Source organism: Neoarius graeffei, chromosome 8 (genome assembly GCF_027579695.1).
Source record: "Neoarius graeffei isolate fNeoGra1 chromosome 8, fNeoGra1.pri, whole genome shotgun sequence".
Taxonomy (NCBI): Eukaryota; Metazoa; Chordata; class Actinopteri; order Siluriformes; family Ariidae; genus Neoarius; species Neoarius graeffei.
In genome coordinates, this window is record NC_083576.1 from 27894076 (window position 1) to 27914283 (window position 20208).

Sequence of the window (20208 nt, forward strand, 5' to 3'; positions counted from 1 at the left end):
AAGGCAATCAATTGATTTGAATAAACTTAATTTGCAGGTTTTTCAGTACAGCTTTGTGGAGTGGCTGGATTATGGTTGTCCTGTGACTAGCATGTCCCATCTGAGCTCCAGCTCCACTTCCTTCAAAGTTACCCCTGGCCTCTATTTCTCTGACTAATATCTACCTTACTCAATCACTGAAATTTGGTGGACGGCCTGCTCGTGACATGTTGTTGGATTTGCGCCATATGCTTTCCCTTTTAAACAGTGGATTTAATTGTGCCCTGTGGGATGTTCAAAGTTTGGAATAGAATTTTGTCCTGAAATTGTTTTGGCCTTTTTTTTTTTGTAACAAACTCTGAGATATTCTAGGAACAGGTGTGTTTATATAGTGAGATCATGTGACAATTTTAATTGCACACATGTGAATGCCAACTAATTATGTGACTTTTAATAGCAACTGACTGCACCAATAACCCCCCCCACACACGCCACAATAAAATGGGAATATAATGTAGTCCCAATAATATTTAAAATTACAAAATGAAGGGTGAATACTCATGCAAAGCATTGCATTTAGGAAATGGAACAAGCTAAACATATTTACAGTACCACCATCTTTTTAATGTTTTAATATTGGGGATTGACAACAGCCAGCACTCAGCTATGTTAATTTTAAAAAGTACTATTTTCTAGTCAAACAGCTCAAACATTACTTCCAATAATGACTTTTGGTATAATATAGATATTTAGGCACTATGGTCATTCTGTGGGGGGTGCTTCAGGAGTATGGGGTTCGGGGCTCTTTGCTAAGGGCTGTCCGGTCCCTGTACGAACGGAGCAGGAGTCTGGTTCGCATTGCCGGCAGTAAGTCAGACCTGTTCCCAGTGCATGTTGGACTCCGGCAGGGCTGCCCTTTGTCACCGGTTCTGTTCATAATTTTTATGGACAGAATTTCTAGGCGCAGCCAGGGGCCGGAAGGAATCCTGTTTGGGAACCACAGGATTTCATCTCTGCTTTTTGCGGATGATGTTGTCCTGTTGGCTTCTTCAAGCCAGGACCTTCAGCATGCACTGGGGCGGTTTGCAGTCGAGTGTGAAGCGGCTGGGATAAAAATCAGCACCTCCAAGTCCGAGGCCATGGTTCTCGACCGGAAAAGGGTGGCTTGCCCTCTCCAGGTTGGCGGAGAAGTCCTGCCTCAAGTGGAGGAGTTTAAGTATCTCGGGATCTTGTTCACGAGTGAGGGAAGGATGGAGCGTGAGATCGACAGGCGGATCGGTGCAGCCTCCGCAGTGATGCGGTCGCTTTACCGGTCCGTCGTGGTGAAGAAGGAGCTGAGCCAAAAGGCGAAGCTCTCAATTTACCGGTCGATCTACGTTCCGACTCTCACCTATGGTCATGAGCTTTGGGTAATGACAGAAAGAACAAGATCGCGGATACAAGCGACTGAAATGAGTTTCCTTCGCAGGGTGGCTGGGCGCTCCCTTAGAGATAGGGTGAGAAGCACAGTCACTCGGGAGGAGCTCGGAGTAGAGCCGCTGCTCCTCCACATCGAGAGGAACCAGCTGAGGTGGCTCGGGCATCTTTTTCGGATGCCTCCTGGACGCCTTCCTGGGGAGGTGTTCCAGGCATGTCCCCCTGGGAGGAGGCCCCGGGGAAGACCCAGGACACGCTGGAGGGACTATGTCTCTCGGCTGGCCTGGGAACGCCTCGGTGTTCTTCCCGAGGAGCTGGCCGAGGTGTCTGGGGAAAGGGAAGTTTGGGCTTCCATGCTTAGACTGCTGCCTCCGCGACCCGGTCCCGGATAAGCGGAAGAAGACGAGACGAGGCACTGCCTACAAGTGGAGCTCCTGATGACTGTCTCAGCAAAATATTAGCAGATGCACAAAATCAACCTGAATAGAAAAAATTAACATTATAGCATATGAACCATTTAATTCTCATCTCTCCAGCCGCTTTATCCCTTTCACATTAATAAATTGCTGCATTGTCTTGTGACAGTGATACCAATAATGAGATATGCATTGCGGTTATGAATACACATTTATTCCTTTATTTGACACTGCATGCCATGCACCAGAAACAACATCACAATATTTGTTATGGTATGACTCTGCTGGGTGCCTGATGGACAGCAGTGAACCAGCGCCTTCACTTTATATCATTACTATATAGTTACAATTGAATATCAAACTTGATATGTCAAACAGTTTCATCTGTCATGTCCACACATGTTGGCGTATACACAGTGCCAATAGGACTAATTATTGATTGATTGATTGATTGATTGATTCTTTATTGTCATTGCACATTACTATACAACAAAACACTGTTTGAGGGCTCAGATCACAGCAGCATATCAATAAAAATATATATATAACCTTTTAAAAGCAGCATAATGGCATATAAGCAGCAGTATAAATTGTAGTATGTAATTATTTAATGTAGCCAAACACAGTAAGGTGCAGAGTGTGAGTCCAAGTCCAGATCAGGCCTCCAGCAGAGCTTTTACAGCCCTGGGGAAGAAGCTATTTTGGTGTCTTGCTGTTTGTGACTTTATGACCCTAAGCCTTCCAGAGGGAAGGGTGTCAAAAAGACATTGTCCGGGGTGAGTGCAGTCAGTCCTAATCTTTGTGGCTCTGTTTCTCAGCCTGGCAGAGTAGATCTGTTCCAGGGATTGGAGAGGGGTACCAATAATTTTAGATGCAGTCCTGATGATCCGCTGCAGATCTTTCCTCTCCTCTGAGGTGCAGCTGGAGAACCACACTATGCATCCATAGCTCAGAACACTTTGTATGGTGCACTGGTAGAAGTTGGTGAGGAGCTTCTGTGAGAGCCCAGTTTTCCTCAGGGATCGCAGGAAGAAGAGTCTCTGCTAGACCTTCTTCACCACCTCTCTGGTGTTCACTCCCCATGTCAGGTCCTCTGAGAGGTGAACACTGAGGTACTTGAAGCTCCCCACCTGTTCCACCTCCTCTCCAGAGATCACCAGGCTGGCATTTGTTTTATTCAGTCATTTTCCGAAGTCAATAACAAGCTCCTTTGTTTTGTTGGTGTTGAGGAGCAAGTCATTGTTCTGACACCAAGATGTGAGGGCCTGAACTTCCTCTCCGTAGGCTGCCTTATCGCTGTTGGTTATCAACCCCACAACAGCTGTGTCATCTGCAAACTTGTATATTTGGTTTGAGTTATGAATGGGAGAACAGTCCTGTGTGAAGAGTGAGTAAAGGAGTGGACTAAGAACACAGCCTTGGGGGGTGCCAGTGTTTAAGACGGTGTTGGATGAGATGATCCCTCACGCCATCAGACTGTACAACTCCTCTCTGGAGGGGAGGAGGGGTAACAGGAGGACAGAGGACGGGAAGGGAAGGCGCAGTAGCTTAGCCTGACAATAAGCAATACTGGACAATGTGCAACATAGATGTGCAATATAATGTGCAATACCTCTCCTGCTGGCTTTTTTTCCCCCATATCTTATTCTTTTTTATATTTGTATATGTAAATACTTAATTTAATTTGTCTAGAAGTTTTTCTCTATTTTCTATTCTCTCTTTATCCTGTAATGATGCTGCTGGAATTTTAATTTCCCTGAGGGAGCCCGCCCAAAGGAATCAATAAAGTTCTATCTAATCTAATCTAATCTAATCTAATCTAATCTAATCTAATCTAATCTAATCTAATCTAATCTAATCTAATCTAATCTAAGTCCTTAATCCAGCTACAGAGGTGGTGGTCCAGGCCCAGAGACAGCAGCTTGTTGACCAGCTTGCTCAGATTGACAGTGTTGAAGGCCGAGCTGAAGTCAATGAACAGTATCCTCACATAGGTGTCAGGGTTCTCCAGGTGAGTCAGTACAGTGTGGAGCATAAGGGAGATGGTGTCCTCAGTGCATTAGCATGTACCTGTTCCTGATTAGAGCACAATCACTGTGCATACATATAAGGAGTCTTAGTCTCATCTCATCTCATTATCTCTAGCCACTTTATCCTGTTCTACAGGGTCGCAGGCAAGCTGGAGCCTATCCCAGCTGACTACGGGCGAAAGGCGGGGTACACCCTGGACAAGTCGCCAGGTCATCACAGGGCTGACACATAGACACAGACAACCATTCACACCTACGGTCAATTTAGAACCACCAGATAACCTAACCTGCATGTCTTTGGACTGTGGGGGAAACTGGAGCACCCGGAGGAAACCCACATGGACACGGGGAGAACATGCAAACTCTGCACAGAAAGGCCCTCGCCGGCCACGAGGCTCGAACCCAGACCTTCTTGCTGTGAGGCAACAGCGCTAACCACTACACCACCGTACCGCCAGGAGTCTTAGTAACACACAAATTTTGTGAAGTATACACTCTGTACCCTGCATCTGTACCCTATAAAGCCTTGTATTTTGGATCACTTTTCCGGTTTTGACCCTGTTTATGTTTTTGGACTTTGAGTTTTGTATTTCCTCTGATATCCTGTCTGTGCCTCACTCGGTCGAGTGGTCACTGCCTGTTTTTCAACTCTGCCTTTTACTACATTTTGAATCTGTTTGCTAACATGCTTTCAATAAAACTCTTCCTGCAATTACATCTGTCTATAGCCCTTACATAACAGAAATTGTCAATTTTATTAGTGGACTAATAAAACTGTTTTAAATACAGTGGTGTTTGAAAGTTTGTGAACCCTTTAGAATTTTCTATATTTCTGCATAAATATGACCTAAAACATCATCAGATTTCACACAAGTCCTAAAAGTAGATAAAGAGAACCCAGTTAAACAAATGAGACAAAAATATGATACTTGGTCATTTATTTATTGAGGAAAATGATCTAATATTACATATCTGTGAGTGGCAAAAGTATGTGAACCTTTGCTTTCAGTATCTGGTGTGACCCACTTGTGCAGCAATAACTGCAACTAAACGTTTCCGGTAACTGTTGATCAGTCCTGCACACCAGCATGGAGGAATTTTAGCCCATTCCTTCATACAGAACAGCTTCAACTCTGGGATGTTGGTGGGTTTCCTGACATGAACTGCTTGCTTCAGGTCCTTCCACAACATTTCGATTGGATTAAGGTCAGGACTTTGACTTGGCCATTCTAAAACATTAACTTTATTCTTCTTTAACCATTCTTTGGTAGAACAACTTGTGTGCTTAGGGTCGTTGTCTTGCTGCATGATCCACCTCCTCTTGAGATTCAGTTCATGGACAGATGTCCTGACAGTTTCCTTTAGAATTCGCTGGTATGATTCAGAATTCATTGTTCCATCAATGATGGCAAGTCGTCCTGGCCCAGATGCAGCAAAACAGGCCCAAACCATGATACTACCACCACCATGTTTCACAGATGGAATAAGGTTCTTATGCTGGAATGCAGTGTTTTCCTTTCTCCAAACATAACGCTTCTCATTTAAACCAAAATGTTCTATTTTGGTCTCATCCGTCCACAAAACATTTTGTTTGGTCTTCACCAATCCACAGTCAGACAGATTGTGTACAAATGGAGGAAATTCAAGACCATTGTTACCCTCCCCAGGAGTGGTGGACCAACAAAGATCACTCCAAGAGCAAGGCGTGTAATAGTTGGCGAGGTCACAAAGGGCCCCAGGGTAACTTCTAATCAACTGAAGGCTTCTCTCACATTGTTAATGTTCATGAGTCCACCATCAGGAGAACACTGAACAACAATGGTGTACATGGCAGGGTTGCAAGGAGAAAGCCACTGTTCTCCAAAAAGAACATTGCTGCTCGTCTGCAGTTTGCTAAAGATCACGTGGACAAGCCAGAAGGCTATTGGATGTTTTGTGGACGGATGAGACCAAAATAGAACTTTTTGGTTTAAATGAGAAGTGTATCCCCAAAGTCAAACTTTTTCAGAACAGTGAAAAGGTACTCCCACTCGACTCTGTCAAAAGACTTTTCAGCATCCAGAGAGATGACTACTTCAGGGAGTTGACTCGTGTCTTTGGAGCAGATAATATTAAACAGCGTTCTAATATTGAAAAATGAATACCTGCCTGTGGCAGCGGGGGCGTGGTCAAGCGCCGGTCTGTGACAGGAGGGTGGAGCCAGGGAAGGTGAGTGGCAGAATCGCGACACCTGAGGGTAATTAACCTGTGTTTGTGTGTGTGTTTTCCCAGTAACCGCTCCCTATTTAAGGAGGCAGAGAGAGAGGAGAGGGAGCGCAACCCGGGACCAGACAAGTGTGTGTGTGTGTGTGTGTGTGTGTGTATGGAAGTATTTAGACTGAAAAGTTGTGAAAATAAATAGATTTATCTGCCTCCAAGCATTGTCCTGCCGTCCTCTGTGCTCCACCCACACTCGATACGCGCTACAGTGGTGCTGAAACCCGGGATTAAGGTGGAGCACCAACACAGCAGCCCCATGGAATCCTCCCTGTTCGCGGACTTGGTCCACGCCCTCGCCACGGCTCAGCAGAGCCAGCATCAGGCACTTATCACACTCCAAAAGGAGCAGGAGCGCCGCTTCGAAGCCCTGGTGCTGGCCCAGCAGGAAGATCGAGAGGCGTTCCGGCGTCGGCGGGGTCCACCAGCGCCCCGGCCACGGGCCTGTCTCCCCTCACCGTGACCAAGATGGGCCCGCAGGATGACGCGCCTCCTGCCCCTCCTGATGGGAGAGGCGCAGCTGGCCGCACTACAGCTCCCCGCCGACCGCAGGCTGGCCTACGCCGACCTTCGCCGGGCTGTCCTCCAGCGCGTGGGGCACACGCCGGAGCAGCAGCGCCAGCGCTTCCGCGCGCTGCGGATGGAGGAAGTCGGCAGCCCGTTCGCGTTCGGCCAGCAGCTCCGGGACGCCTGCTGGTGGTGGCTGAGGGCCGAAGATCGCGACGCCGAGGGAATCATCGACCAGGTGGCACTGGAACAGTTCATCGCCCGCTTACCAGCCGGAACCGCGGAGTGGGTCCAGTGCCACCGCCCGGCGTCGCTGGATCAGGCCGTGGGACTGGTGGAGGATCATCTGGCGGCTGTTCCGGTGGCAGGACAGCGGACGTCATCAGCTTCTCTCTCCTCTTCTCTCTCTCTTCCCGCCCCTCCTCCCGTGTCCCGTCCTCTCCCCATTCCCCCACCGCGGAGGCGGGGGCCGGCTCCACCCCAGCCGGCCCACCGCACCCGTGGTGCCCTCCCGTTTCTCCCTTCTGTGTCTGTCTCTCCCCCCCCCTCAGGTGAGTGAGCCCCAGAACACAGCTGCAGAGGGAAGGCCCGGGCCGGTTTGCTGGCGCTGCGGGGAACCGGGCCACCTGCAGCAACAGTGTGCAGCGATGGAAGTGGGGGCGGTGGTGCGGATCCCCGACGCGCCAGAGGCTGCCCTCGATCGGGCCGGAGCGTATCGCATACCGGTAAGTGTACAAGGGGCTACATATCAGGCGTTGGTGGATTCAGGTTGCAATCAGACCTCAATCTGCCAAAGCCTGGTGCAAGACGAGGCATTGGGGGGAGCACAAGGGGTGAAGGTGTTGTGTGTGCACGGGGATATTCACAGCTACCCGTTGGTGTCGGTCCACATACATTTCAGAGGGTAAAAATCAATAGTGAAGGCGGCGGTTAATCCTCGCCTTACCCACTCTTTGATCTTGGGGACTGATTGGCCGGGATTTCGGGGTTTAACGGCACGCCTAGTAAAGAGTGGGTCCTGCCAGTTGACAGGGGAGGGTTCCGGTGTCGCTTTGGCTGGAGCTGTGGTCGCAGAGCCGTCTACGTCATCTCCGCGACAGAGTGAGGAGCCACCGGCCCCTCCTCTTTCTATTGGGGAATCCCTCGCGGATTTCCCACTGGAACAATCGCGAGACGAGACTCTGCAACACGTGTTTGACCAAGTGAGAGTAATCGATGGTCAGACGCTCCAGCCGAACGCCACCCCGTCCTTCCCCTATTTTTCCATTTTGAAGGATAGGTTATACCGAGTGACGCAGGACACTCAGACGAAAGAGCGAGTCACCCAATTGTTAATTCCAAAGAGCCGCCGGGAATTGGTATTCCCGGCGGCTCACTTTAATCCCATGGCTGGACACCTCGGGCAGGATAAGACACTCGCCCGGATAATGGCCCGATTCTATTGGCCGGGGATTCGCGGCGACGTCCATAAGTGGTGTACGGCGTGCTGCGAATGCCAGTTAGTAAATCCAGCGACCATTCCAAAAGTGCCCTTGCGCCCCCTACCATTAATCGAGACCCCGTTTGAAAGAATTGGGATGGATCTCGTCGGGCCATTAGATTGGTCAACACGAGGGTACCGCTTTATATTGGTTCTGGTGGACTATGCAACGCGATACCCGGAATCGGTGCCTCTTCGCAATATCTCAGCACGTAGTATTGCGGAGGCCCTCTTCCACGTCATCTCCCGGGTTGGAATCCCGAAAGAGATTCTGACTGACCAAGGCACCTCGTTTATGTCACGGACACTGAGTGAACTGTATGGGCTACTGGGTATTAAGCTGATCCGCACCAGCGTTTATCACCCACAGACGGACGGTTTAGTTGAACGGTTCAATCGCACCCTCAAGAACATTATCAAAAAATTCGTAAGTGAGGACGCACGTAACTGGGATAAGTGGCTCAAACACTTGTTGTTTGCAGTGCGAGAGGTCCCCCAAGCCTCCACGGGGTTCTCCCCGTTTGAATTATTATATGGGCGTAAGCCTTGCGGCATCCTGGATGTTCTGCGGGAAAATTGGGAGGAGGGACCTTCACAGAGCAAAAACGAAATTCAGTACGTTATGGATCTGCGCGCAAAACTCCACACGCTCACCCACCTAACTCAGGAGAATTTGCGGCAGGCCCAGGAACGGCAAGCCCGCCTGTACAACAAGGGCACACGCCTTAGAGAGTTCACTCCGGGAGATAAGGTACTCGTCCTGTTGCCCACGTCGAGCTCCAAATTAATCGCCAAGTGGCAAGGACCCTTTGAGGTCACACGGCGAGTCGGGGACGTCGACTATGAGGTTAGGCGAACGGACAGGGAGGGGGCACTACAGATCTACCACCTCAATCTGCTGAAACTCTGGAACGAGGAGGTCCCCGTGGCGTTGGTGTCGGTAGTTCCGGAGAAGGCGGAGCTGGGGCCGGAGGTCCAAAAAGGGTCATTGGCATCACGTACCTCTCCGGTCCCCTGTGGAGACCACCTCTCCCCGACCCAACTCACGGAGGTCGCCCAGTTGCAGGCCGAGTTTTCGGATGTGTTCTCGCCCCTGCCCGGTCACACTAACCTCATAGAACACCACATAGAGACGCCCCCGGGGGTGGTAGTGCGGAGCCGTCCTTATAGATTACCCGAACACAAAAAAAAGGTGGTTCGGGAAGAACTTCAGGCCATGCTCGAAATGGGCATCGTCGAGGAGTCCCACAGTGACTGGAGCAGCCCGGTGGTCTTGGTTCCCAAGGCCGACGGCTCGGTCCGGTTCTGTGTGGACTATAGAAATGTCAATGCGGTGTCTAAATTCGACGCGTACCCAATGCCTCGTATTGATGAGCTGCTCGATCGACTAGGCATGGCTCGCTTTTACTCGACACTGGATTTGACGAAGGGATATTGGCAGATCCCCTTGACTCCATTATCCCAGGAAAAAACGGCCTTTTCCACACCGTTCGGCTTACACCAGTTCGTCACACTTCCGTTTGGGCTGTTTGGGGTGCCCGCTACGTTTCAGCGGCTGATGGACCGGGTCCTCCGGCCCCACGCCACCTATGCGGCCGCTTACCTAGACGATATCATCATTTATAGTAATGATTGGCAGCGGCACCTACAACACCTGAGGGCCGTCCTTAGGTCGCTGAGGCGGGCGGGACTCACTGCCAACCCGAAGAAGTGTGCGATTGGGCGGGTGGAAGTACGGTATCTGGGCTTCTACTTGGGCAACGGGCAGGTGCGTCCCCAAATTAAGAAGACAGCAGCGATTGCGGCCTGCCCGAGGCCCAAGACCAAAAAGGGGGTGAGGCAGTTCCTGGGGCTGGCTAATTAGGTTTATACCTAATTATTCGGACGTCACCAGCCCGCTGACTGACCTCACTAAAAAAGGGGCGCCAGATCCGGTCCAGTGGACGGAGCAGTGCCAGCGGGCTTTCTCTGAGGTAAAGGCTGCACTGTGTAGGGGGCCACTTTTACACTCCCCTGACTTCTCTCTCCCTTTTTTGTTGCAGACCGATGCGTCGGACAGAGGGCTGGGGGCCGTTTTGTCCCAGCAGGTGGAGGGGGATGACCGCCTGGTCCTATACATCAGCCGGAAGCTGTCAGTGCGTGAGGGGCACTACAGCACAATTGAAAAAGAGTGCCTGGCGATTAAGTGGGCGGTCCTCGCCCTCCGTTACTACCTGCTGGGGCGCTCTTTCACCCTCTGTTCAGACCACGCGCCCCTCCAGTGGCTCCACCGCATGAAGGATGCCAATGCGCGGATCACCCGTTGGTATCTGGCACTCCAACCCTTCAACTTCAAGGTGGTCCACAGGCCGGGGGCGCAGATGGTTGTGGCGGACTTCCTCTCCCGTCAAGGGGGGGGGAGTTGGCTGCGGGCCGGACGAGCGCCCGGCCTGAGTCGGGCGGTGGGGGTATGTGGCAGCGGGGGCGTGGTCAAGCGCCGGTCTGTGACAGGAGGGTGGAGCCAGGGAAGGTGAGTGGCAGAATCGCGACACCTGAGGGTAATTAACCTGTGTTTGTGTGTGTGTTTTCCCAGTAACCGCTCCCTATTTAAGGAGGCAGAGAGAGAGGAGAGGGAGCGCAACCCGGGACCAGACAAGTGTGTGTGTGTGTGTGTGTGTGTGTGTGTGTGTGTGTGTGTGTGTGTGTGTGTATGGAAGTATTTAGACTGAAAAGTTGTGAAAATAAATAGATTTATCTGCCTCCAAGCATTGTCCTGCCGTCCTCTGTGCTCCACCCACACTCGATACGCGCTACACTGCCTTTTATGAAACCAGTCTGCTCATCAGATATTATACTGGGAAGAACATTTTCAATGCGGGTAGCTAACAGCTTAGACAGGACCTTTATGTCGGCATTGAGGAGACTCAGAGGCCTGTAGGAGCCACACAGATCAGGGTCTTTCCCCTCCTTTAACAGAAGAGAAATTGAAGCTTGTCTTAGAGTGGGGGGGAGTGAACCTTGCTTTAGAGATTCCTCAAACACAGATAGAAGCAACAGGGCTAATTGAATGTGAAATTTCTTATATAATTCAGAGGGAAAACCATCTGGACCAGGAGCTTTGCCTGATTACAATGACATGATAAAACCCACAACCTCATCCAAATTTATAGAGACATCAAGTTGATCAGCTAGAGTGGAATTTATACGGTATTAGGGATATCCAAGCTGTTAAGAAAATGTATCATGTTGTTGGAGTTGGTTGGGAACTCAGAGGTATAAAGTGAAGAATAATAGGACTTAAAAGTAGAGTTTCTCTCAACAGCGTTGAAAGTTAATGTTCCCGAGAGGTTTTTAATTTGTAGAATAGTGCGGTCTGCTGCCTGACGCTTTAGCTGATGTGCTAGAAGGCAACTGGCTTTATCACCATATTCGTAGTACGAGCCACGAGACTTTAGCTATAACCTCTCTGCTGCTGTTGACAGGAGGTCAAACTCGGCCTGAAGGTCAAGGCATTGTTTATAGAGCTCAGAAGATGGATTCAGTGCATACTGACGATCAATGTTAAGAATGGCATTGGAAAGGTCTGGCTGTTTAGCTTTCCTAATTTTATTTTGGTGCAATGCATATGATATGATGTATCCTCTAAGGTAAACAGAAAGAGGGGTCAGATAAAAGTAAAGAATTCAGTCTCCATGAGGGTTGGTCCACACGATGGGAATTCAAGTCAACATCAAGAACCAGGGGAGCGTGATCTGAAATAACAATAGGTAAATATTTTATGTTTATAACCTCTGGGAGTAGAGAGCCATCAACAAAAAAAAAAATCTATACGAGAAAACGTATGGTGTACGTGGGAAAAGAATGAGTATTCTCTAGCTAGAGGGTTATTAAATCTCCAAGGGTCAGTGTATTTATGCTGCGTCATAAAATCAGAGAAAGCTTTTGACATGGCCGATGGCACACTGGTTTGAGCACTGGATCGATCCAACACAGGGTTTTATCAATTCAAGTCTCCACCAAATATTAATAAATGGGTATTTAGATTTGGGATCTGCATTAAGAGGTTATTAGCAAATTCCAAATTGTCAAAATTAGGAGCATATACTAGTGCATCTCAAAAAATTAGAATATTGTGAAAAAGTTCAATATTTTCCATCAGTTATTTAAGAAAGTGAAAATTTTATAGACTCATTGCACATAAACTAAAATGTTTCAAGCATTTTTCTATTTTAATTTTAATCAGTATGGCATACAGTACAAAAACATAAAAAAAATCTCAAAATATTAGAATATTTCATTTCGAGTTTGAGTAAAACAGTATGAACACAGTGTATCTTTCACAGTGCCCATCACGGGCACCCAGTATGGTTTTCCGGCCTTGACCCTTACACACAGAGATTCTTCCAGATTCTCTGAATCTTTTGATTATATTATGCACTGTAGATGATGATATGTTCAAACCCTTTGCAATTTTACACTGTTGAACTCCTTTCTGATATTGCTCCACTATTTGTCGGCGCAGAATTAGGGGGATTGATGATCCTCTTCCCATCTTTACTTCTGAGAGCTGCTGCCACTCCAAAATGCTCTTTTTATACCCAGTCATGTTAATGACCTATTGCCAATTGACCTAATGAGTTGCAATTTGGTCCTCCAGCTGTTCCTTTTTTGTACCTTTAACTTTTCCAGCCTCTTATTGCCCCTGTCCCAACTTTTTTGAGATGTGTTGCGGTCATGAAATTTCAAATGAGCCAATATTTGGCAGGAAATTTCAAAATGTCTCACTTTCGACATTTGATATGTTGTCTATGTTCTATTGTGAATACAATATCAGTTTTTGAGATTTGTAAATTATTGCATTCCATTTTTATTTGCAATTTGTACTTTGTCCCAACTTTTTTGGAATCAGGGTTGTACTCCTGAGCCAGAGACAATGTCAGAAGTGTCTTATCTGGGCTAAGGAGAGAAAGAAATAGACTGTTGCTCAGTGGTCGAAAGTCCTCTTTTCAGATGAAAGTACATTTTGCATTTAATTTGGAAATCACGGTTCTAGAGTCTGGAGGAAGAGTGGAGAGGCACAGAATCCAAGGTGTTTGAAGCCCAGTGTGAAATTTCCACAGTCTGTGATGATTTGGGGTGCCATGTCATCTGCTGGTGTTGGCCCACTGTATTTTATCAAGTCCAAAGTCAACACAGCCATCTACCAGGAGATTTTAGAGCACTTCATGCTTCCATCTGCTGACGAGCTTTTTGGAGATGCTGAGTTCCTTTTCCAGCAGGATTTAGCACCTACCCACAGTGCCAAAACTACTACCAAATGGTTTGCTGACCATGATATTACTGTGTTTGATTGGCCAGCCAACTTGCCTGACCTGAACCCCATAGAGAATCTATGGGGTATTGTCAAGAGGAAGATGAGAAACACCTGACCCAAAAATACAGATACGCTGAAGGCCACTATCAAAGCAACCTTGGCTTCAATAACACCTCAGCAGTGCCACAGACTGATCACCTCCATGCCACACCGCATTGATACAGTAATTCATGGTAAAGGAGCCCCAACCAAGTATTGAGTGTATAAATGAATATACTTTTCAGAAGTTGGACATTTCTGTATTGTAAATCCTTTTTTTTGATTGATCTTAGGGAATATTCTAATAATTTGAGATACTGGATTTCTGATTTTCATGAGCTATAAGCCATAATCATCAAAATTTAAACAAAAAAGGCTTTAAATATTTCACTTTACATGTAATGAATATAGAATATATGAAAGTTTACCTTTTTGAATTTAATTATGAAAAAAAGGAACTTTTTCATGGTATTCTAATTTTTTGAGATGCACTAGTACATTCACCAAAAGAACAGGTATGTGGTTAATAGAGCCCATTATGATTAAATATCTACCATTTTTATCAGCTATAACTTTAGCTGGGGAAAAGTGTAAGTTTTTGTGGATTAGAATGGCAACTCCTCTGGCCCTGGAATCAAAATTGGAGTGAAAATAATGCACAGCCCAAGGGGGTTTTATCCTATGTTGGTCCTTAACATGCAGATGAATCTCCTGGAGAAAAGCCACATCTACGATCAACTGTTTTAAGTGAGAGAACACTCTAGATCTCTTCACAGGGCTAGTTATCCCTTTTAAATTCCAACTCAAGAATCTCAGGGATGAATCAGTTTTAACATGATCACCCATATCTTAAATCAGGGTGTGTAAAACAGCAAGATGAGTATGAGAAATAAACTGGAAATACAGCACATACACCCAGCAAAAACCAAAGGACCTCAGCTAGGAGGGGTAATATCAGAGCAACCACCATATAAACAAAAAACTGTAAGGTTAACAAAATCACATCAAAACACATAAATGAGGAAATAAACACATGAAAATGAAACAAACTCACATGCGCACACAGGTAAAAGTATCCCCCCTCTCCCTCCCCTCCCCCAGTCCCTAAATCTCCCTCCCCAGGGAAACTCCTCGTCTGATTCCGATGCATCTAAACAAAACAAGTCACCTCTTCTGAACAGAGAGGCTCCTTGGCGAAAAATTCACATTTAGTATTTAAACTAGATTATCAAAACACCCCTGCGATAAACGCAAGTCAGAACCGTATTAACTGGGCTAGAGCTAGACAGCAGCTCAATAACCTTGAGAATTCTCATTGTTAACCTAACATTAAACACAATGCAAAATCAGTCATGTTTACGGATATGAATGTATAAGCAAAGTAAACTAGTAATAGCATTTCAAAACATCTATAGTGGTGCTTGAAAGTTTGTGAACCCTATAGAATTGTCTATATTTCTGCATAAATATGACCTAAAACATCATCAGATTTTCACACAAGTCCTAAAAGTAGATAAAAAGAACCCAGTTAAACAAATGAGACAAAAATATTATACTTATACCATCCTCCCAAAACCTTCAGGCTTCAAACATCTGTGGATCTTGAAATGTGCCACCTTCTCAAGATCTGTCAGCCATTTATTCCACTTCTGCTGGAAAGCTGGAGGTACTGGAGCGTCCCAATCACATTTCATCCTGCATAACTCCTGCAACAGCAGCTTGGCAGGTAATACTAGAGGTGCCAGGAATCCTAGTGGATCGTAGATGGAACTGGTAATGGATAACATGCCTCGCTTGGTTGATGGCTTCTCCTTGACTTTCAGCTTGAATTTGAAAGTGTCCATCTCAATACACCACTGCAAGACCAAAGCGCTATCTAATGGCAGCTTATCCCTGTCCAGATCAAGCTCATGCAGGTTCTTGGACTTGAGATTCTCTGGGAGGCTTTGAAGCACTTTTCGGCTGTTACTGATCCATTGAGTGGGGGTGAAACCTCCTTTGCTACAAATGGCTGTAAGGTTCTTAACCATGGTGACTGCTTCCTCCTCAGATGGCAGACTCTTCAACAGATCATCCATATAGAAGTTGCAGTTGACCGTTTCAATCACTTCTATTGGAAAGTTGGCCTGGTTGTCTTCTGCGGTCTTTCTAAGAGCAAGGCAGGCAACACTGGGAGATGAAACTGCTCCAAATAAATGGACAGTCATGTGATGCTCCACAAGATCTTGTTCCAGGTTACCTTGAGGCCACCACAAGAATCGTAAGTAGTCCCAGTGCTCTTCTGCCACCGTCACCTGGTGGAACATAGCTTTTATGTCTGCCATGATGGCTACCTGTTCCTGTCTGAACCTCATTAGAACTCCAACCAATGAGCTGGTGAGTTTCGGTCCTTGCAACAGTTGACTGTTTAGTGAGACTCCTTTGAATTCTGCACCACAGTCAAACACCACCCGCAACTTTCCTTTGCGCGGATGGTACACGCCATGGTGCGGGCTGTACCACATCTTCCCTGTTGGTGTTTTACACTGATGCTGAGGCACTTCTTCGGCATAGCCATTGCTTATGACTTATGGGAGAGCAGAAATTGCTTATTTCTGCTCTCCCTCCTTTTTTTCCCTGCTTGTGCATTTATTCCACTTCTGCTGGAAAGCTGGAGGTACTGGAGCGTCCCAATCACATTTCATCCTGCATAACTCCTGCAACAGCAGCTTGGCAGGTAAAACTAGAGGTGCCAGGAATCCTAGTGGATCGTAGATGGAACTGGTAATGGATAACATGCCTCGTCTGCTAAATTGTCTGGATAAATTGTCTTGTCTGCTGTACTTTTTGAAGAGACCCTCCCTGCATTACTTTCTAAACTAAAAAAAGCATGGAATTGATAAACTGGTCTCCTAACGAAATGGACAGTTTTCTCAACAAGAAGCCTGGGTTCGGGAGAACCCGTCTGTCCTGACGGAACATTTGCAGCTGGTTACACGATGAACGGTGCGGTGGCGGGTCGTGTGCCTGGCGATTCTTTCTGTGGAGGACATTGAAGATATCTACCTATTCGGAACCATGATTACAGGACTTTTGCTGATTGGATTAGGCATTGCCCTGGTATATCGAGGAAATCAGACAACGGTGACAGCTATTCAAAGCCCCACAAAGCTGCCCGATATGATTGAAGTGGTGGGCAAAGCTGTTGGCACTCGGACTGTGGACATTCAGAACTTTAACCACAAAATGGTTGTTATCTCGGAGCAGCTTTCAGCTTTGCAAGGAATACGTTTTTCGGAGATCAATTTGAATAGAATGGACGGAATGGACAGATATGGATGAGCGGTGTGGACGTGCAAAGACTGCGTCTGTAAAGACCAAACAATTTATATCTTATCGACATTCGGCTCCCTGAGACAGCACCGGCCTCTGTTCAGGCCTTTGCTGAGGAAACATTTCCCCCTGAAGGTCACTGCCGGGAGACACTCTCGCATTCCTTCTCTAACTTTCCACGGTCGCCATTTTTACCCCCAGTGTGACAAGCGGGTGCGTGACCAGCGCCTTCATGGCTGCAGGAGCGGACGGCTGCTTGCTTGCGCTGAATTACCTCCTCCCCTCCCCCCTTACCCCTACCCCTGATTCCCCCCCTCAAGTCCCATGTTTAAAGTGTACTTGTGTTGTTGTGTGCTTATGTACAAAGGTTTTTTAAATGTTCCCACACTGTACTCCTGACAGGAGCATAGTGGGGGGGGGTTCTTTTTTTCCTTATCTCTCCTCATGTTGTGTTTCCTTTTTATCTTCATCCCTGTCTTCCTGTCCTGTCTACCCTATGTCAATTGTATGTTGTATATGTACGGACAGGTTGATGGCTAATTTCGCTGGTACATGTGACTAGTGACAATAAAGGGCATCATCATCATCAAAGAAAGTTCTTGTACTCCTCATGAAAGCTTGCATCTTTCTGCAGTCTCCTTTTCAGACCATGAACACATTGCATAGCAACACTGAGGTTGTTCAGCATCAAAACATCTTTCCCTTTGAAAGGCAGTTGGAAGAAGTAGTGTCCATTCTGAAGCTGGGCAGAGTTTTCCATTATCTCCACAAACTTCTTATCTTCCCTTGACATTTATTCCTGTTCTGCAAAAGCTCTCTCACTGAAGTCATAGTTGTACTGACTTGTTAACAGTTCTTCAATTCTGTCAATGGCAATTCTGTTGGCATTAACTGAAGGGTGGTCACTTTCACAGTCACTACTGCCCTGTAACGGACCATTTATTACCCACCCCAGTAGGGTTCTGATCACGTAGGGTTAATCACGACTGTTAATCACCTCCCATGGCTCCATCAACCTAGAGGTGTTTGTGCCGATTAACAAGTCAACACCAGCATTTATGTGGGGGATTTTCACATTCTCTGAATACAGCCATTTTCTCAGCTCCCTTTCGCTGATTATGTTGGCTGTGGAGACGGGCATTTCTTCCTGCGTGCATACTTTGGGAAGTGGATTCTCACTCCTCAGAAAGTCCTGAAATCTCCAGGCTGTCGACAACAGAACTTTCAACCACATTATCATGGCCCAAGGTGCGGATGTGAAGCTTGAATTTGCATCCCTCCACATTCAATTTTTCAATGAGCTTCCTGGTGCAGAAAGTTCCTGTACTTCCTGGGTCTAGGAAAGCATGGGTTTCAATAATGTTGTTTCCTTTTGAGCACTTGACCTTAACAGGGAAGATTGGAAGAATTCCATTGGAATGGACAGCCCCTGTAAGGCCAAAAGCTGAGGATGTTGAACAGCTGTCGAAGGTTTTCGACTGCTCTGTATCCATCTGCTCACCATCCTTCTGATCCTTTTGAGTGACTCTTTCCTTCTCTCCAATATGCAATATACTGGGATGCGGTCGGTTACACTTTTTGCAAGTGATGCGCCTGTCGCAGTTCTTGCTCAAGTGTCCTGTGCATAAGCAACTGAAACACAGGCCTTTCTCCTTTAGAAAGCCCAGTGTGTCTTTCTTCCCAGCTTAAAACACTGTTGCAATGCATGACCACTAATATTGCAATACTGGCAATTCTTGGTAGATGTCACTTTGTTCTGTGCCTTCTTCTCATCACCATCTTGTGTGCTAGAGCCATCCTCAATGGCCACCTGTGTAGCAAAGCTGTTTCCTCTCAGGTGTGGTTTCATGTGTGACTTGGTTGTCTTGGTAGCTCCTTTGCTAGCAGGTGCGGTGTCTTGTACGTCACCGAAAACTGGATCTGAAGTGATTCTGACCTGTTGCTCAATAAACTTCACAATGTCTAAAAACTGTGCTCTTCGTTTAGTTTTCTCCAGTATCTCACATGCGTTTGTTCTCCACTTGTCTGAGTTTGTATGGAAGCTTCTGACTCAGAATTTTGATATTTGCTGGCATGTTCAGTTCCTCCAAGTACTGAAGATCAGCCATAGCATTGCAACACTCGCGGAGGAAAAGCCCATAAGCCTTGAGCGCTTTGGTGTCCTCAGCTTTGATACTTGGCCATCTTATGACTTTCTCCATATAGGCAGCAGTTATCTTAAACTCATTCCCAAAGTGCTCTTTCAGCAATGTCTTGGCAACAGCAAATCCAATGTCAGCAGTCATATGAAGGCAGCTACGTACAATTTCCCTTGGCTGCCCTCTAGTGAATTGTTCGAGATAGTACAAACAGTCTCCTTTAGAGGTTGTCTTTGCTTCCACACAGAGCTCGAATGCCTTCATAAATGTGTTGAACTGCAGAGGATCTCCATCATAAATTGGAATTTCTCTGCGTGGCAGCTGTTGCGAAGTTTGCATTTGAACCAGAAGAGCTGCTATGTCATTCTGTTGTTGCAGCAGATTATAGAGATCAGCTGTTTGATTTTGGCCTTGCAGGGGTTAAAACGTTTGCTGACCCAGAGCAGGTTGAAAGCCTTGATTGAAGTTGAGGTTAGACTGTAACTGGGGGTGTTGAGAGCCCTGATTGATAATTGGCTTTGGCTGTGCTACAAAACGAGTGGGTGGTGGCCCCCCTGGTGGCCTTGCAAATGATGTCACATTTTGCTGTGGTAAAGATACATGTTGCTGTGATGACGGAGGCATATATGTTGGGGCCTGTGGATTGAGAGAGGTGAGCTGGAGCTTAGGTTTAGTCCCCTTCCTGATGTATGAAGCCTTCCCATTAGATTTCCTTGAGTGGATGCTACTATCGGCCTGTAGCACTGCTAGCTTAGCTGCAATTTCTGCCATCTCTGTGTCAAGCTCAAGTTGCTCCTTTTTCCTCTTCACAGTGAGCTTCATATCCTCCAGTGCGTTTGTCCTTTAACGCAGCAGCTCGAGCCATGAGCGCGGCCTGTTCCGCCTCTGCCTTACGTCTGGCTGAAGAAGTTGAGGATCTGCTACTTGAGCTGCTACTTGAGCCATGGTGCCTTGACTGCACATTTGAAATGCTGTCTTCAGGTCGGATCTCATCTTCCTCTTCCTTTCCACCAGCAGCTCCAGTTCCATTGCTTACATGAGCCTCCTTTCCAGTTTCATCATTGAGAACAGCAGTTTGAATTTGCTCAGCTTGAGTTCCAGTTTGACCCAGCAAATCATCATCATCATCATCATAACCACCGCTCACTTTCACAGTTGAACTTGTTTTTGTATCAAACAACCATTGATTTACACAGGCAGTGAATTCATTGACACTCAACATATTTGCTTGATACCAGATTTCATGTTTGCTTGCCTCATCAGCAGGCAGTAAACCCAATAAAGATGTTTGCACATAATGTACATTTTCACACAAACCATGAAACTTGTAAAATTCATTCTC